This window comes from Patagioenas fasciata, chromosome 14 (assembly GCF_037038585.1).
Source record: "Patagioenas fasciata isolate bPatFas1 chromosome 14, bPatFas1.hap1, whole genome shotgun sequence".
In the NCBI taxonomy this organism is placed as follows: Eukaryota; Metazoa; Chordata; class Aves; order Columbiformes; family Columbidae; genus Patagioenas; species Patagioenas fasciata.
The window spans coordinates 3,465,523-3,483,903 of record NC_092533.1 but is presented as its reverse complement, the minus strand read 5'-3'; the positions used below and the strand labels follow the sequence as shown (position 1 = coordinate 3,483,903).

At 40.8% G+C, this 18,381-nt stretch overlaps 1 long non-coding RNA gene across 2 annotated transcripts in view; it reads right to left on the bottom strand.

The window, feature by feature from the left end:
* LOC139829099 (uncharacterized) overlaps nt 1–18,381 on the bottom strand; it is a 71,388-nt gene that overhangs the window by 14,216 nt on the left and 38,791 nt on the right. For both annotated transcript variants that reach the window (XR_011741355.1, XR_011741356.1), the window contains exons 3-4: nt 12,757–12,851; nt 9,281–9,382 (exon numbers count right to left, since the gene is read on the bottom strand). This is a non-coding gene — a long non-coding RNA (uncharacterized lncRNA). The remainder of the gene's footprint in view (nt 1–9,280; nt 9,383–12,756; nt 12,852–18,381) is intronic.

Here is an 18,381-nt window from a genome sequence, read left to right as displayed (position 1 = left end):
TCATGAGTGCCTGACATTCAGGCCTTTTACATATTTAAATACTGACATTATTATTCATGTACTATTTGTACTGAAGTATTTCCTGGGCTTCCAGTCACAGAGAAAGGCATCAAAAGAGCATTTGTATGCAAGAAGTCTGGGTATCTTTGGATAAAAAACCAGTTACACACATGCATCTTGGTGTTACAGCTAATTTTTGCCTAAAAGATTTCTTCTCCAGTCACATTACTTAATTGTCAATTCAGTTTTATGTTAGTTGGTGACTACTGCGAAAGCTGAGAGCTCTGAGAGCTGGCACTAGATTCACCAGTGGGTAAAACAGAGAGGCCAATATAAGGACATACATATTTCTGCTATACTTGTCTTCTTATTGACAAGAAACTTCAAGATACCCATCATATACAACAGCAAAATCAAGTCTTATGTTTTCATTTGGCTGAAGGTTGCAAAAAGATCTTAGGTGACTTTCTATCCCTCCAGTCCTCACTGTCAGGTCTCATTGCATATTTCTTGAAGCACGTTCGCTAATCCGATGGTAATACGGATTTTTTTCCCTGTGGTGAAGGTTCATTTAGTGAGTCATTTTGCTCTCCTACGTAAAAGAGCTTCTACTTTTTTCTTATAAATGCATAGCTGATTAAATCACAAGTAATTACTCCTCAGAAAGAACAGTATTTTAAATCTCTTAGACTTTCTGCCTTTCAAATCAGAGTGTTCAGTGAATCATCAGGCATTTCAATGTATTAAACGATTTCAGTGGTTTGAAGAAAAAAAAAAAAGCCCTCTGATTTCCTGCTCTGAAGTTACTTTGTTCTTGCTTATTATCTACTCAACAAAATTAGTGTTGCTAGCTCTCCCAGTGTGGCATGTATTGATGGCTGCGTGTGATATATTCAAAATATAGCAGTGACATCTCTTTGTTAAAACCGTGTCCGGGTCCTTGAGCTCTGTGTGTGAGGCTGACCCTCTGTTGCTGACCTGCGTAAAGATGAATTACAAAGAACTGCATCATGCTTTATTTTAAACACCCACAGGGGTGGTAACGACAGTCTACAATAGCAACAAAAATTTGGGGGTTTAATATACATGCCCTGAGCCTACACACACAAGCATACGCTGGCTGAATTTCCAATTAGAAAATCAAAACCGCTGCCAAGGGACTGATGTATTGAAGTGTTATATTATCGGAAATCAAAAAAATCTTGACTAAGGGAGTCGTTATTGTTATGTATCCCCAGATGAAATGGCTTTTATTTTAAGCCAAGCTGCTCACTTTGCCTAAAATGCCTTCAAGGATCGTTTGTGTGAATCAAGCAAATGAAGCCCTAACAGGTCCTTTGGATTGCACCAGTTGAAGAGTCACCCTTATAGAGTCAAATCTTTGATTCGCTTTACACTTAAAAAGGCATAATCAATTTTCTCCCATGAGTGAATCACCCAGTCCTGTGAGATGCAGAGTACACAGTGCAATGTTCTTAATGTTCTTCATTGACTCCAGGAATTACAGGGTCCCCAAACTTTCTGTGAACTAGAGAGAAGGTTGGGTTTCAGCTCAGAAAATCCAGCATCTTTCATGTGGTGTTCAAGTAGTGGAGCTGCTCTTGGTAGCGTTCGTAGCTGCCTGCTGCGATTATTCAATTGCTTGATACATCATTTCAGTTGAAAAAGCTGTTTAATGCATTGGTAGTGGAGTGCTCAGCTGGAAATGTATGTGTATTACTTTATGCTTTGTGGCAAGGAGCTGACATTTGTTTTCATTAGCCACACATCATGTTGTTAAGCAAGCCAATTGTGCATGGTAAGTTTATATACTACCATCTCCCAACTGGTGAGCTAAAGATGATCTCCCCAACAATCAATATTGACATTAAAATAATTTCTTTTCCTACAATGGTGGTGTTTTATCTATATTTCACACAATGTAGATGAAGGAGAAAATTATCATACAGTAAGTTTTTGCGGGAGGAAATGTCCATGATTCACTGTTTGCCAAGTCGAAGCTATGACCTAGCATCTGAATCCCTTCTAAATGAAATTATTTGCTACTAATACCAGCAAATGAGTCAGTAAAAGGACAAGATATTCGGACATCATTCTGAATTGAGCAGTATTGTAATCACTGAGTACATGGATACTTGTTTTTGTCTTTTAGGGAATACTTGCAGACCAGTAGGATGTGGACCTGGAAGGATGGGCCCAGATGCTGTAAGGTATGTGAAAGGGTCCATATTTATTAGGGCATCCACTAGTTGGGATAGGACTAGCACAGTACTGAGAGACTAAGAATGTCACCAGACAAGTTCAGGTCAGTTACTGTGAGCTCCTATGGATCTTTATGTTATGTGGGTAACCTTTGAGACTCAGGTGTAGATGGGAGGTGTGCTTGGAGCATGGTGTGGTGTGGCTCTGCCTGAGACGGTTGCTGAAAAGCAATGTGACATAGTTCTTGTTTTCAAAGAACACTGAAGGACGTGATACGTCTCAGCAGGATTGAAACTCGTTCTCATTAGTTCGTTGGTTCTAGGCTACTACTTCCGAGTAATGTGTGGTAAAGACAAAGTGCAGAAGGAGCACAAGGAATTCAACAGTCAGCTGGAATGTTTTTTTCCTCAGCTTATCATAGAGTGTACCCTGTTTCACTGAAAACAAGACCTACCCTGAAAATAAGCCCTAGCATGATTTTTGAGGATGTTTGAAATACAAGCCCTACTCCAATAATAAGCCCTAGTTACAGTTCATTTAAAAAGTCAATTTAAATAGTGTCCAGCAGCTATACATGCAAAAGCATCTTTTGGAGCAAAAATTAATATAAGACCCTGTCTTATTTTGGGGGAAATAAGGCATCTTCTCCTAGCTGTGGATTTCTACAGCACGCTCTCTAATCCCTGTGGGTGGTCATCAAAAAGGACACGTGCCTTGTTGAACAAGAGCAGAGAAATTAACTCCATACTGTTTGACTTTGCTGCTTTAGCTATCAAGTAGTGCTCTCAAAGCCAACACTCAGCAACAAGCCTTGGAAGATCTACTCAACATCACGCACCGGTCAGTGGTTGAATCAGGGATGCAATTCTGCCTCTAGGTTGTGCGCGCTAAAACCAAGATAAATTCTAAGTCTCCACAAGTTTTGCTTTAGTTCACACTGGTCTCTGGTTGTTGGCTCATTCTGCATCTGCTTTTTAGCTGTTCTACACCTCTAAATAACTTGCAGCTCAGCTGGAACATCAGGTGGCACAGGTACCAAAGAAAAGGTGTAACTCCATAGGCAATGTTGTAGCCATACAACAGTCATTATTTTTCTTTGTTGCAGTTTTGTATTATCAGATTATTTTTCTTTACTCGCTCATTCTTTTCTTCTTCCCTTCTTCCTTCTCTTTCGCTATTCTTTCAAATCTTAAGGGTTGTTTCTCCCCTCTGTACTTTACTCTGCCTACAGTTTCCCACCCCCTATTCCACCCTCAGAAGAAAAACTGATGCTAACCTAATTAGCAGCGCTTTGCAGTGCACGCGGGAGCACAGGGGTGTTGGAATGTGCTTTTCAGGTGTTATTTAGTCAGAGGTAGAAAGATGCCCCATATGCTGCTTTCTGGGAATCAGGTGCTTTACACCTAAGGGCTCTGTTGCTAGGACCTCTTCCAGGTTGCTCTGCTAATGCTCTCTTTTGCCTCTTGCTGTAATATTTGTAGATGTGATAGGTCTTAGCAACACTTTGACACCAAGTGGTCTGTGAATCTGTACTCTTTTCTGAAATGAGGTGAGACTCTGGAGCTGGAAAACTTGTGAGGGAAATGTCATAAGTGGAAGATATTACTTCTTGGCCACTGATGAGAAGGAATGTACTTAGCCAACTGCAGAGATGGCTCCTTAATGGTAAAAGGTAATTTGACTATTCTGATAACAGTAACGACCTTTTCAAAATTAAGTTCTTCATTTGTACAGTAGGGGAGAAACTCAGGTGCTGTGTTAGATGCTATGAAGTATCTTATCTTGCCTCCTGCTGTTGCATTAGAAATCTCACTACGTCTTAGAACACATCTGCCGGTTCTGGGTAGAGATCTCAAACACATCAGTCTGTCCAAAGTGGTGATGGGTGCCCATGTTTGAGACTCTTCTGAATTATTGCCTTGTCTTCTATTGTGTGACAGTATTGCTGCCTGTTTCTGGATCTTTATTTCTGTTTGGTTTTGAAGTCTCTAAGTCCAAAATCTATGGAACTGAAAACATCTCAATTTTTTAATCTTTTCTTGCCTTACCTGTAGTGCTCGGAGGCATTATATGGCATGCTCCCATGATGTTGCATTCATCTAGGACGTATCTACTAATTGAAGTGTCTTTTTTACTCACTTCACAGCCTTCTGGCAGAATGAATCAATCTAGAGGACCTCTTCACGCAGCTGATGGCCCTTTGCTAGAGGAGATGGGGATCAGCACTTTGCACCGTTCATGCTGTGAGCACCCGCTGCCTGGCCCAGGAACAGCCCCATTTCTGGGCACAGGGCCCTCCAGAGCTGCTGCCCAGTGACATGGGAGACTCAGCAAACAAGGAGACCTAAACTTCAGAAGCTGTTGATGAGCATGTTGGAATAACAGTAAGTGACAATATAACTCTGGGAGACTTACCTTTTGGTTCTTGACAAAGCAGAAGGATGCATTTTAAAGTGGCTTGGTTTACCTTCTCAATTTGTATTCAGAACATAAAATACCAGGATGCTGTTAAATAAGGGTTGAAACCAAGAGCCTAACTCACTTCAGGTTTCATTACTTGTGTCTTATTACTGCAGGGTGAAAGCCAGATGAAGTCAGTGGGGGCAAACACTGTTGATTCCGAGGAGGTGAGGATTCATCAGCTTGTCTTTTCCTCCTGCTGATGGTTGCACCTCCATTTGGTTAAGCAAACAACACTGTGAGGATAGAACTAGTGAGTGTTAGAAGGGCATTTTCCATTTCCAGGATCCTTGGCCACATTTCTGTAGGCACGATATTTCTTTTGGGAATGACACCTACTTGTCAGCACTCCCTGCCTGGTGATTTCAATGCTGGTGGCTTCATTGTCGAAAAAGGCTTCTTCATAGATACTTTAGTTCTGCTTTCTAAATTTGTTTTAATCTCCTTGTTTGAATCAGTGCTTTTTGGTCAGTTAGGGAGTCTGTTTTTAATCAGATTTTTCAAAGCGTTACTCTAGAGCCATCTCTGGGTGGCTTTTTAGTAACAGCATGACTTTTATTTTGTCTTAAATAGTAAATTCAGGACATCTGCACTTGGATTACTCATTTAGCTCCCACTTTGAAAAAGAACCCAAAACCCTAAAAAATCAACCCCCACTCCAAAAGACCCACTTTGTGTTCCTCCCTACAAGGAAACTACAGCAGCAACCGCATGCCCGGATGACGAGGTTTGAGTCCAATAACTGATTGCAAATCTTAATTTGCTGTTATTGGGAACTGAGAGATTAATCTTGTCTCTCAAATCTCGTTAAGTCTGGAGGCTGGTAGCAGTGTGTGAAGGAATAAACACCCTATCCTAGGGACTGATAACCACCCTGTGACTGTACTTGATAGCTGACTCAGCTGAGACAAACAGTGGAAAGGATTGGCCCGATTCTGCTCTTCCTTGGCTGTCTGTGAGTTAAGAACAAGTCCACTGTAGTTTGGTAGTGAACACTCGTTGGCTTGAGAATAATGTCTCTAAAATGGAGATACTGGGGTCCTCAAGCTGAAACAGGACGTCAATTTTCCTACCACATGTTGGGGCTCTAGTCCTTGTTAAATGCATCAGAAGAGAACAGCCACCCTTCCTCCTAGAGACAATCATGGCCTCTCCTGTCTTGCTGCAGCAGAACTAAAATGTTCCTTTTGTGACAGTAAAAAGAAGAGTAGGGTCTCTGCAGGCTAGTGATGCAGATCCAAGAAAAATCAGTACCTCAGGGAAAGAAAAGATAAACCAGTAACTTTACACAGAAGACTTCAAAGAATTTAGTTCACTGTGACCTTGGGAAAGGCTGATCCTTCTTTTAATATTCAAGAGCGAAAGGACAAGCAAGGCAGGGAAATCTGAGTCTCCTTCACTGAGGTGGGAATGGAGGAGTCCTGCATGGTTTTGTAGGAAATGCCTGGTGGGATGAGAAAGGATAGAGAAAATCACATCCATTTGCATGGGCATGAGGTATGGCTGGGCACAGGACCTGCTCCACAGTGTGGTACCCCAGGGATGCTCCAAACAGGCAGAAAGGTGTCAGGAGGCCACTCAAGTGACCCCACTGGCTTTTAAAAATACAAGCTTGCAGGCTTTGTGCAGCTCATGGACGAGTTGTGTTGAGCACGTATAAATCTCTGTATTAGCTTCCCTGTGGGATGCTCCTTTCTTTTCTTTACGTTAGTTCCTCTGCTCTCTGTTGGCAGCTTAATTGCACCTTATGTGTTTTTGTTTTGCTTATTATTTTGTACTGTGCCCATTTAAACTGCAATCCAGGCAAGAATTACGAGGTGCTCCCAATAGAGATTACAGATACAGGGCTGGGAGTGGTGCAGTCACTTAACTAGTAAATGCCTATGCCAGTTCAGAGAATTTTGCAGCATCAACTGCTCAGCTCGTGTTGATGTTCTAAAAGAAGCAGATGCACAAGACAGCATTATTTATTTTAGTCCCATATATACAGTCTGCTCTTTCATTCTTTTTACAGAGCAGCTGGTTCTTCATACAAGCAATTCCACTCCCATTTATATATATATATTTTTTTTTCTTTGAAGACTGGACAGAAATATATGCCTAATTCATGGTATGGTAACATCTATGGCTTCAGTGGTGATTGTGTCTGTTTAAGAATGGTAAAACTGATTGAAGAAGTCACACTTTTTCTTATATATTTCTTTTCCACAGGACCCCAATGGTTGTGACAACATTGCTCTTGCAAAAAGCAAAGAACTTGCTTTGCTTTTGTTGGTTTTGTTACTCCCCCTTACAATTCACCCTTTCTGGTGACAGCCCCATTTGTTCAAAATGCTGCTGCTTCCCTCTCTGTCATTTGGAGAACGGTTCATTCTCTCCTCTTTGAATGTTTTCATACTAGAGTTGAATTTCTTGCTCTGATGCTGCTGTACCAGTCTGACTGCAGCCTGTTCCTTTCCCATTCTTCTCATTTTCCCTCCCAAAGTCTCGCCTTAAGTGATCACCCTCTCTTTGTTCAAGTACCTCCATAAAACAAATTCGTCTGTGAACCTTTCTGGAGCTCTTATCAAACAAAACGCTTCTGTGGGATCGCTGACCTGTTTAAAGCAACTCAAGTGCTTTGCTTGGAGGTGGTAGCTCTTTGTCTATTGTATTTTCTGTTTCTAAACTGCATCTTAGAGTAGACCTGTAAGCACCTCTGAGTGCACCGCACTACAGCAAGCATACTTGATGCTCACTAAATGGCAACCATCACCCTAAGCTGTGGTTCCAGAAATCAGTGCAGTGTCATAAATGAAGAATGATTAGACTCAGATGGCAGGCAAAGGGGAAGAGCAGGTTTATTCTGAAGTGCTGTGAACTCCAGCTTTTGTGTGTTTTTCTGAACTGTGACAAATATTCAGACATTGAGGAGGAGTGAAAAAAAGCAAAGCTGCTGTCAAGCAAAGTGCTTTGAAACATCTTCCATGGAGCTTCGACCCATATTTAATGTAACAGAAACTACGAATCTCATAAAGCAACTCAGAAGAAAGAAACAGAGCATTTTGTATCCCTTGTGTCTCTTACAGTTGCTGTTTTATGGTTCCTTGAGCAAGGATTCATACTTAACACAGATAGAAGTCTCTGTTAAACCAAGTATTTTACTTTGGCCTGCTGTGGTAAAAATTGATCATATGGAGTTGAGGTGTGATAGCTTACTTTTCATAGCTCATTTCAATTTGTAATTGTGGCATTTCCCAATTGCCTAAAGATAGAAGAACTAAATTAATAATAAGCTTGAAACAACATTTTTAATACCTTTGTCATTAACCATTTTCTCTTTAATTAGAAGCAAGATAGGAAAGTACTTTACTGCATCTGTTTTCATACACTTCCTTTAAAAAAGAAGCAACAAGAGTGCTGCTATTCCAGCCATACAAATTACAAGTTCACTTTCTCTTAGCCCTCTACCAGGTGCAGTACAGAGATCCAGGATCTTGTCCTCCACTGAATAAAAATTCTAAGAATCATATGGAAAGGAAGATGACAGAAATGGGTAAAAAGAGATGTAAGGCTAACTGGTTGCATAAAGCTTGCTGTTTCCAAGGACAGGCACAGAGGCTCCCAACCTCTCCATGTTCTTGGGACACTAAGCATCCCTAAAAACCTGCCCATAGGAATCTGACTTTACCTAACACTGTAAAGATACTTGAGCTATAAACAAGCTATCTTTGGGGCCAGATGCAACCCAGCTGTGTTGTGCTTGGTCCCAGCTAATTCATCTTGCTGCTCAGAAAAAGCAGAAGCAAAGAGCAGCTGCTCATGTGGAAATCCAGGCAATGCACATGGGGAAAACACTAGACTTGAAGGAGACATTTCAGAAGGAGTGTGCTAGCGGAGGTTTGTCTTCCACAGGTACTGGGACCATGACCAAAGAAAAATCTCAGCCTGCTGAGCCCAATACCATAGACTGGGTAGAAAAAAAGCACCTGTTCACACTGTGCCTTCATCTTCCCACTCAACAGTTTCCCCAATGCTCTCTGTACACATCCAGAGCCAGACAAAGCTTTGTTTAAGGTGTAATTAATGTGCAATGTTGTGCAACCTTCCTTCATTCATGCCAGGCAGATGAGACCGCAGCCGCTTAGAGATAACTGGAACAACACCACAGTTGCTACCAGCAAAGCCAGGCAGGGATCCAGCCTCCAAACCAGATGATGCTCTCACTACAAACAAAACCTTGTGAAACAGCAGATTTCAGATGGCTCCAGCGGCCAATGGAGCTACTGCTCCTCATGGTGCTGGATGAAAGGACCACCTGAGAAGTTAGATAGGACCAAACACACTAACAAGAATTTGACTTGCCTATGAGAAATAAGCAGCAACTGACAGAGAATTTTCATATTGGGCCAATAGGTAAAAATAATTGCTGGGCAAGTAGGAATTATGAGGTACACAGGTATACTGATGGCTCCTTTTACATGCTATAAGTCCCAACAAGCACATCTCACTCATCATTCCTGCTGTCAAGAGCAAATGCTGAGTTAAAGAACACAACATATAAAGTACATTTCCTGGTAGACTCTGATTAATTCAAGCTGCATTGCATTATGTGTAGTGAAGGGCAATAAGTACTTACTGCTGCCTGCTTCATTCGCTCCTCTAGAACTGATCACTGAGTTTTCTTCTGAAATGCTGCAGGTGTTTTGGTAGATCCCTACTTTTAACTTCTTTCAGTTTCCTTTAAACAACAGAAAGCAATAAATAAGTAAGAATGAACCAGAAAGGGGCAATACAGTGTGTATGTCAGTCATCAGAGGCAGCAAACCACCACACTTAAAAGATAAACTTAGACGCACCATTCACAGAAGTGTAGGAATTTGCCTACCCACTTCATCATCTTCTTACAGGCACTGCCTGATCCTGGAATATACAATAATATCAATTTAAAAGAAGAAGTTTCATCAGGACAGAGTTTTGAGCCATACAAGACTGCAGAATTACAGCCACCCACAACCAGTTGCCCAGTCTCTTCTGCCCTCACACATACACAACCCACATACTCCCTGTCTTCTGAGAAGATAAAAACTTCTCATTCAGAAGTCGCAGAGCTTCAAAATCCACAATGAGCTCTGCGTATTTCTAGGTAGACACATAATTTCATAGGGATGAATGCTAAAAAATATGCGGAATAGTATTTTTCTCCCTGCTTTGATGTCATCTTGACCACTGTCACCTCTTAGTCGATGATGACTATGTTCTGACAATATCAGAGCTGGTGTCTGGCTATGTGACAGATAACAGCAGTATCTATCCTCTTGAGAGGTTAAACACAGCGGAAACTGAAAAGACTTATGTGGACAAGCTTGACAAAAATGCTGTTTTCTACCTGAATTACCTGCCACTCAATGAGTACCCAGCGTGGCCTGTGTGCTACTGTTACGCCATGCAGAAGAATGCTCTGAGCTAAGGTGGTTGGGCTGGGACCTCAGCTTTCAGCAAAACAGAGCTGGCAAGTGGGGTGTAATAGACATTTCTCTTGGACCCCACTTCTACCCATAAAGGAAGAGGATACGACCCACTGGGAGAGTAGTACTCTTGTAGCAAAGGGATCTTGAAATGAAATTTGATGTCTATAAAAACTACAGACTCCTGCTTTAGCGAACACCTGACAGTGTAAGCACCTCAACAAAAAATATGAGCTGTACGATCATTGGTATGTTTTAGGTATGTCAGGCACTGCAGGTGGAAAAAGTCTGAAGCCCTCTTTAAACTGGAAAGTAAGAATAATCCTTCCTTATGATAGAACTCTAAACCGTCCTTATTCCATAGCTTTGCACTGGAAAACTTTATCAAGAGACTAAGGAGCAAAGACAATTCTTGAAGCCATTAGATCAACTTACAAAGTACAATTATTATTAAAACTGTAGTTACCAACTCAACATCAACACTTGTATGTCTACACTGAACACCATGTGAAGACCATTGCAGACTTTCATCTACATCAAAGCCCACCACAAATGAATGAATTTGGCAACCCCTGGCGGAGTGAATGGGAGGAAAACTTGACAGTATCAGTAGCAGACACAATTTGATGAAGAAACAAAGACAATATCAGTGCGCTCGAAAGAAAATCTCCTCTGGAGCTACCCAAAGGCTTCAGACGTTCCTCTGAGGGAAAGCTTAATTTTCTTGCTCTCCTTTGCTTAATTTCACAAGGATTGCCTAGAGTTTGTTAGTGCTGACCTTGAGAACTGTTTGATTTTAGCTTCTTTAAGCTGCTCCTGGTAGCAGTTTAAATCTCAGTTGCTGTCAAACCTCTCTGACCTTGAGTCAATCCATGTCAAAATGCTAGTAAACAAATACATTTCTTCTAGATCTATATTTGTGACATGCAAAAATAAACTCGTACCATGTCATACATACAACACTAATGATGTTTTATGGAATTATATAATTATTTTTATAATTATCTTAGAAGAATTTGTCTAGAAGATGAGTTAAGTTCTCCCAGTGTAAGTATAATAAACTGTCAAGCCCATGCCATTTGTCTCCAGGGAACAACAGTCACCCTTCCGTATAGAACTCCATTTCCAACTAGTAGCCCAGTTGCCAGTACAAAGAACAAGCAATGGCATTGTTGACATTGTTGACCAAAATCCCAAGTTCAAACACCTCGTATTCTTTCATTTGTTAGAAATTTGTACCTTCTGGGGATAGATCCGTAAGCATTTTATAAAAGTGTGAACAAAAATCCAGGATGCAAACAAAAACCTTGGACCTCCCCTGATTCCTGCAATGGCATTGTCTCTTGCCTTTAATATATTGTTGCTATCATCGAGTCTACACATTTGTGACTTCTGTACAAACAAGATTTCAGCTTCAGACATACGACTGTTATTAAAAAAGCTTGGAATAAAACCCCAACATCCTCAAAATGTGCATTTGAAATAACTCAAAAAAATCCTTTCTTCGCTGGATTTTTTTTTTTTGTTGAAATCATAGGTTTTAATAGCAACTCATAATAGAAACTAGATGTTGAAATGTCATTTTGATATCTCTTGTGTCAGAAAATTTTGAAAACTTATATCATATATTCACATTTTCTTTAACGGCTTATTGAACAGGATTTTAATTTTTAAAACTGTGCTAAATTTCAAATTGCTACATGTCATATTAATACCATCCAAAGAACAGCTAAGCATAATGTCATGCTATGTATTTATGTATGTATGTATTTTAATCACCATATAGAATATAATAGCTACTGAAATATTCCATTTTTTTTTTATAATAATTAACATTTGAGTTTACTTAGCATGACATAGGGATCTTCTCTAGATTAAACTGCCTTCTGTTTGTAGCACAATGAAACAAGAGTCAGGGATGTTCATCCTGTCTGTCTGCAAGTCAGAGATCAATGCTAGAAACTCAAAATTAAAAGGTGAATGGGAAGAGGGAGATTAAATAACTGCTTTATGTCTTCAGCACAGTATCTATTTTGCCACTTCTGCTGTAATCTACTTCACGTAGAAGTAAAAGCAGTTTTAGTCTGGAAGCTACAGTCTGTACTGTTTATAGTCCCGGGACTAAACAGTTTAATTTTTATGTTTTCCTGTATCAAAATGAACAGGTAAAGGAAAATCCCTACACATACCAGCCAGGATTGCTGGTTATAGCTCTCCGGTATTTCACCGTCCCACATCATAGGCAGCTCTTCTTGGACATGAGATGATTTTACATTGCTAGCTAAACCTTATATGTACATTTATAATAGATTAATAAATACTAAATGCTAAATTTTAGATTGCTACATGTCATATTAATACCATCCAAAGAACATCTAGGCATAATGTCATGTTATGTATTTATGTATGTATATATTTTAATCACTAAATAGAATATAATAGCTACTGAAATATTCCATTTCTTTTTTATAATTATTAATGCTCCTGAATGCATATAGTCTTGTATGGAGACAGAAACAGTATGACTTCTCTCAAGGCTCAGAAGTTATTCCTCTTCTTTTTGTGACACCAAGAAAACGTTCTTTCTATGTCTTTAACTGTGACCTTTGAAAGACAAAAAAGGAAATGTATAATTATTGCCACTTACTTCTATGATGTTCCCCTATTGTGCTCTTCGTAAAGACAACCTACAATGTTCTTCGCAGTGACACCGTGAAGTTTCACCTTTCAACATGGTTGTGGCTGGAAGAAAGGGGTTGGAAAGCAGTTTAAGAACTGTCTCCTATTTCTTTGTGATAATGGATGTCTTCACAGCAGAATAGTTATATCAAAAATAAGTGGCTAGTTTTACTCAGAAAGCTACATACCAAGCCACATGCCAAAATATGCACCTCTGATTTACTCTCTTTCTCAGAAAAGGACTTTGCAGCTCTAAACCTATTGACATTGTATATTGTCTGGTTATTTAGATGAAAAGTCCTGTCCAGAACATGATCTGGCTTCAAATGAAACACCTTCACCAATTTAGATTTTGTTTCCTATTTTCTGATTTTTGCTCAGGTGTCTTTTATGCTATCAATCTTAGGTGGTTCTGTTTAAAAGATACTTTGCCTCCCCACTGTGAGAAATAAATAAGAACATCTGATTAGAGAAGTGCTTCTTCAGTTCCCATATCCCACTTCTGCTCTCCTGTAGTACTACTATAATTTTCTACAAGATGTTCTAGGTCAGTGGTTGGGGAAGCGACTTTGCTGCCGTTGCCGAAATTAATAGCACAGAGTTCGCAATAGCTTTGCCAGTGACCGTACTGGCCATGGTTATAATGGCAAATTCCCCTTGGGTAATAGTGATTCTGTTGTTACCACCACAGAAGTGCATTTGAAAAAAACTCTCTCTCTTAAATACACATTTTTTTCTATCTTCCCCCCTTGCAGTGTCTGATGCACATTGAACCTGGTTTGTATAGGAATGTGGCACAGTTTGTGTCTGTGTTACAGCACTGAGACATTGCAGACTAAACCAAAAAGCAAATGCCATTCAGGGTACAGATTGGTAAGAACTGCTGGTTCACATTCCCTTGTTGTATTCAGTCACACAAAACGCACAAGGTGTTCTTGAAACAGAGATAGGAACCTCTTATCTGTACTGTCTTGGCAATACACTATGTTGTTGGATCAGATTTGGGCCCCTGCACGGGTCAGACTTGTCCCCGTGCCTCCTGAATTCTTTTCTGAACTAAAAATCAGCTTCAAGAGAAAGGGCTCTATATAGTGCTTTGAGGTTTTCTAGCTGGAGGCGTAAGAACTATTGCCCTTTTAGCTGCATGTAAGAAGTTGCAGTGTTGAGGTTCTCCCACATGTCCTCCTCTAAGATATATTTGAGAAGAGAGGGGCCAACTTGTGGTGTTGGAAGAAAAGCCAGAAGCATGTTATGTGCAAACAAATCTTCTAGGCTGAGAATCCCAAAAGGGTCCAAGTCCTACGCCCCTCAATTGATGCTGAATAAGGCATTTCAATTCCAGGGAGGGGAAAGGGTCCGGTTGCACAGATGCTCACCACACCGCCCTCACTACTCAACAGTTTTCAGCTCACTCGTTTCTTGGTGAATCCCACCCAAATGTCGTTAGAATGGCTGATAGATAGGAGAATGGATGGAGACCCTGTAAGTCTCGTGCACTGTCATTGTCAATGTCTTGAAAGAAGATGTTAGTTATGAAACAAATACCAATCTTCCCAAGAACCATGTAATAATGCACAGGGGAATTCAGAGATGGTGAACCTTGTGGATTTTTTACAGAGTCTGAAGAGGCGCGTTGGCTTGATCAAGTCCATGTGGAGTTTTCAGAGCCAGTGGAAAAGTTTTAAATTAATTTAGGCAGTAAAAGAAGAGATTATGGAGTGGAAAATTAAACTTGATCATCATAGTATTAAGCAGCTATTGCATAATTCTCTAGCTCAGCTCCTCTTTTAACCCAGCTTCTTTATATGAATTGCGTTCAGATTGCTTTTTGCTCAATTAATGCTTTCTAATATAGGACTCATATTACTTACAAATTATGATTCTTACAAAGTGTTTGGAAATCTTCATTTTCAATGTAAGCCTGGGTAGAAGGAAAAGTATTTTAATGTACTTTGGTCTGATAGGCTTCTTTGTCCTACTGTAACGACCTTCTGCTGAGGCTCAGTTGCATGCTGCTGCCTAGTTTATAGCGGCATGGAAAAGATAATTAGAACACAGGTTTAAAAAAAAATAAAAATCCTCATGTTTTTGGAGATATATGCAAATTTTAATTCAACGTTCTCCCTCTTTCAGCTCCTGTAAGAATTCATCCAGAGTCAAAGAGCCCTGCCATTCTGAACATGTTTCCATTTTCCGTTAGTATCAGCTTTGCCACAGCCATGAGAACTTAATTTCAGAGAATGCAGTCAATATCTAAAAGTGGATGGCAAAACTGGCATCTAAAAGTGGAGGGCGGAATTTACTTATCTGTAAAAAGGCAACTATACCATTACTACACCTTCTAGATTTCACCTGTATTTGTATTCATTTAATACACACAGGGAGACAGAAATGGCTATTGGATGTGAAAAGGAACATCTCAAGCTGACACCTCAAGCTGAACTAGGGAAGCATAAATTGTTTCAGTTCATATAAAGGATGGATCATCTTGGATGCTTCTTTTGTACACCATCAATGCCTTTTGTTTGGGAAACGGGCCTTATGACCTCTAATAAGTTCTCAGGAGGCCAAAGCTTCAACTGCTGTTCAACAACCTCTTCTTTAGGGAGATAAGTGCAGTGACAACCTGTCCCCAAACAAAAATTCTCACTGAAATTAAGAAGAAGTCACAAGACTTGCTATGGACAGCACTGATGAACAAGAAATGTGATGAATTTCCATGGGAGTCTGGGTGTGTGTGACCTGCGATTGCCCAAAAGACTGAGATACAGAGTGAAGAAAGGATGAAAAACTGAAGGTGCAAAACCTAAATACAGCAAGAAATAATGAGTTATAGCTGAACTGTTGTAGGCAGTCACCAGTTTGCCCAAACCTGGTTAGCCATTAGCCTCTCACATGGTTTAAAAGCAGCTGGGTGGCTTTTTAGAAAAGAACTGCACAGATTCTAAACCAGGATAGGGAAAGGCAGCGCCAGAAAAACCTATTCCTATTAATGCTGTGCGAAAGGGATCCTATAGCTGACCTACATTTGCTCAGAAACCACTGTGAGGAAAAGCTTTTAAAAATGCAAGTATTTTCTTTTCTTCCTCTCCCTCGTTCGCCTGCCCCCTCGCTGCTCCCAAAGCTGTGTCATACCCAGCTAAAGAAAATCCTCCAACAGCCATCTCTGCCTGCCCTAACAGACTGTGAAAGATTTAGTCCAGACTTCTGTTCTGATCATGTCATGTCAGTTCTCTCCTGGCGCGAAGGGGCACAGACCAAGTAAGACAGATGCTTCAATCTTCCAAATAGTTGTCACTTCCCATGACTGTCACTTTGCGGAATTGTGACTTTCTAATATAGCAAACCCTGTAGGGACGGGAGAAAAATAACTCCTCTCGTTCCTGACCCGTTTGGGATTTTTTTTAACTCTCTCCCTGTGAATAAGCCTATCAAGCAAACGATAATTGAATGAGGGGCACTGATTGTGCTGCCACAGGACAGGGAGCACAATAAAGTTCTCACTCAGCTGATCTGTGATGTAGACACCGTCCCATTTCCGCAAGCAAGGAGCACAGTCAACCCAAAGCACCTGCAGGAAGGTGGGCTAAGTCTGAAGGGACAGCCGTGAGTCACAGGAGAGATGGTATAAGCACAGCTCCTCCCGTTGTGCTTACCTATAGACGTGGAAGGGTATTTCCTTGTTGTGTCTTTGCCTTGTTTAGCACAACACCGATTTCTATGTCTGCAAGTGGAGATGGAGGCTGTGCAGGCTTGTGGTACACGCACGCACATGACAAGACGTTTCCTTGGCAACAGAAATGCCATAAAAGCTATCTGAAGAATTCCTTAGGGCTGTGCAACAAATAGAAACATTAACATGCTGAGACCTAAATATAGCGGTATTTTAGTGCTGTTCATCCAAGTCTTTACTCAGCTTCGGCTTGCATCTGAAACAAATGCAGTCAACAAGACATACAAGGATGCTTTCAATATTTTACACTGTTTTGCTTTTAAATAGTGCAAGAATAGAAATGGGGAGGGGGTTACAGAGGGCACCAGCCTGCACTTCACTGCAGAATTACATCCTTGACTGACTTTGCTTTGAAGGTGCCCTCGATTGGCCATGGAAGGCTCCTCACTTCTGTCAGCAGCACAGGCTGAGCTGACGTGGGGAACAGCTGAGTTCTGCTCATTGGCCTCCAGAGCAGCGAGAAATCAGCTTGGATACTGCAAACACTGAGGTATGAAAAGAGTCTATGCAAAGTGGCTTTGGCTGAGGGTACTTTGTGGTTGTTTTTTTTCGTTCATTTGCTTTTTCCCCCTTCAATGCTGGGAGGTGGGATTACGGCTGAGACTTCTTCCACTTAGCTTTAGAGTGCGAGCACTTAGCCATTTTTGTCTGGGAATGCTTCAAATACAGCATGTAAAACAAAAAGGCAGACAAATGACATCCAATGACTCACAAAACGGCCCAAAGATGAGCGTAGGCTCCCTGGGAATGAGGCCTCTGGATGCCTTAGGCTGCATCTGGGCTCACTTAAAAATCTCTCGAACTAAAGGAAAAATGGTCAGAGATTGGTTCACATTACAGATTTCTAATAAATCTAAAGTCATATCACTGCTGATGCTCATGAGCTTCTCTTGGTCTGTTTTATATGCTCTTTGTGGTGGGTAAGATACAGGGCCATCAATTTTTATAGCAAATTGCCCTTCACATGCTGAGCCACAGGGCTGGAAAAGCAAAGGCTGGATTTTGTCTCTGCTGCTGCTCCCGGGCTCATCTGCGACTCTCCCCTCTATGAGGCAGGCTTCACACCTGTGAAACCGCAGCAGTGAAGCTTATCCTGGAGAAATACACGAAAGGTTGCGGCTCAGAAGTGTTTCGTATCAGCTAAGTGTTATTTAAGGATGGTGAAGCTGATGCTGGATGACCAATGTGCGGTTCTTCACCCAGGCTCTGTCGCATTCTCGTGTTTTCACAGTGTAACTCAAGGGGAGGAGAATGAAGGCAGTGGAATCAGCAGGAAGATTTGTTTAGCAAAATAGTCCCATGACCATTCTGTGTAATGATAGTGCATTGTATTTAGGAGGGAGACAAAGATGATAGTGATCTGATGGCAAATTTATAATGGAAAGCTTTGATGGATAAATGCACGGTGTCTGGACATGGGAATTTTATAGAGCAACCCCCAAGAAACTGAAACAGACTTTACACCTTTATCATAATAAAAATACAACAAAGTTTTCCTCTATAGCAAAACCATTTCACATTTAGGACCAGGGAGCTAATACATTTTATAGGTGATTTCAAAGATCAGAGGAACCTGCGCTAATGGCATCTCTGAAAGAAAAGTCTCTGGGCAAATGTGGCGGAAGTAGCTTCCACTGAAAACAAATATACAGAGAATTCTGGAGCCATGGAAAGGCTGGACTGGAAGAGATCACCTAACCCTGGTGATTTTCAGCCACCTAGTAAACTGCAGAACTTCAGATACTTTCCCATGAGGCAGGGTCCTGTTTAGAAATATCTCAGGCATAGAGTGCTATGTAGAATTCACATATACTTTTCCTGATCGTATTTTGTGAAACCTTTGAGAATACCCAAAGCCTT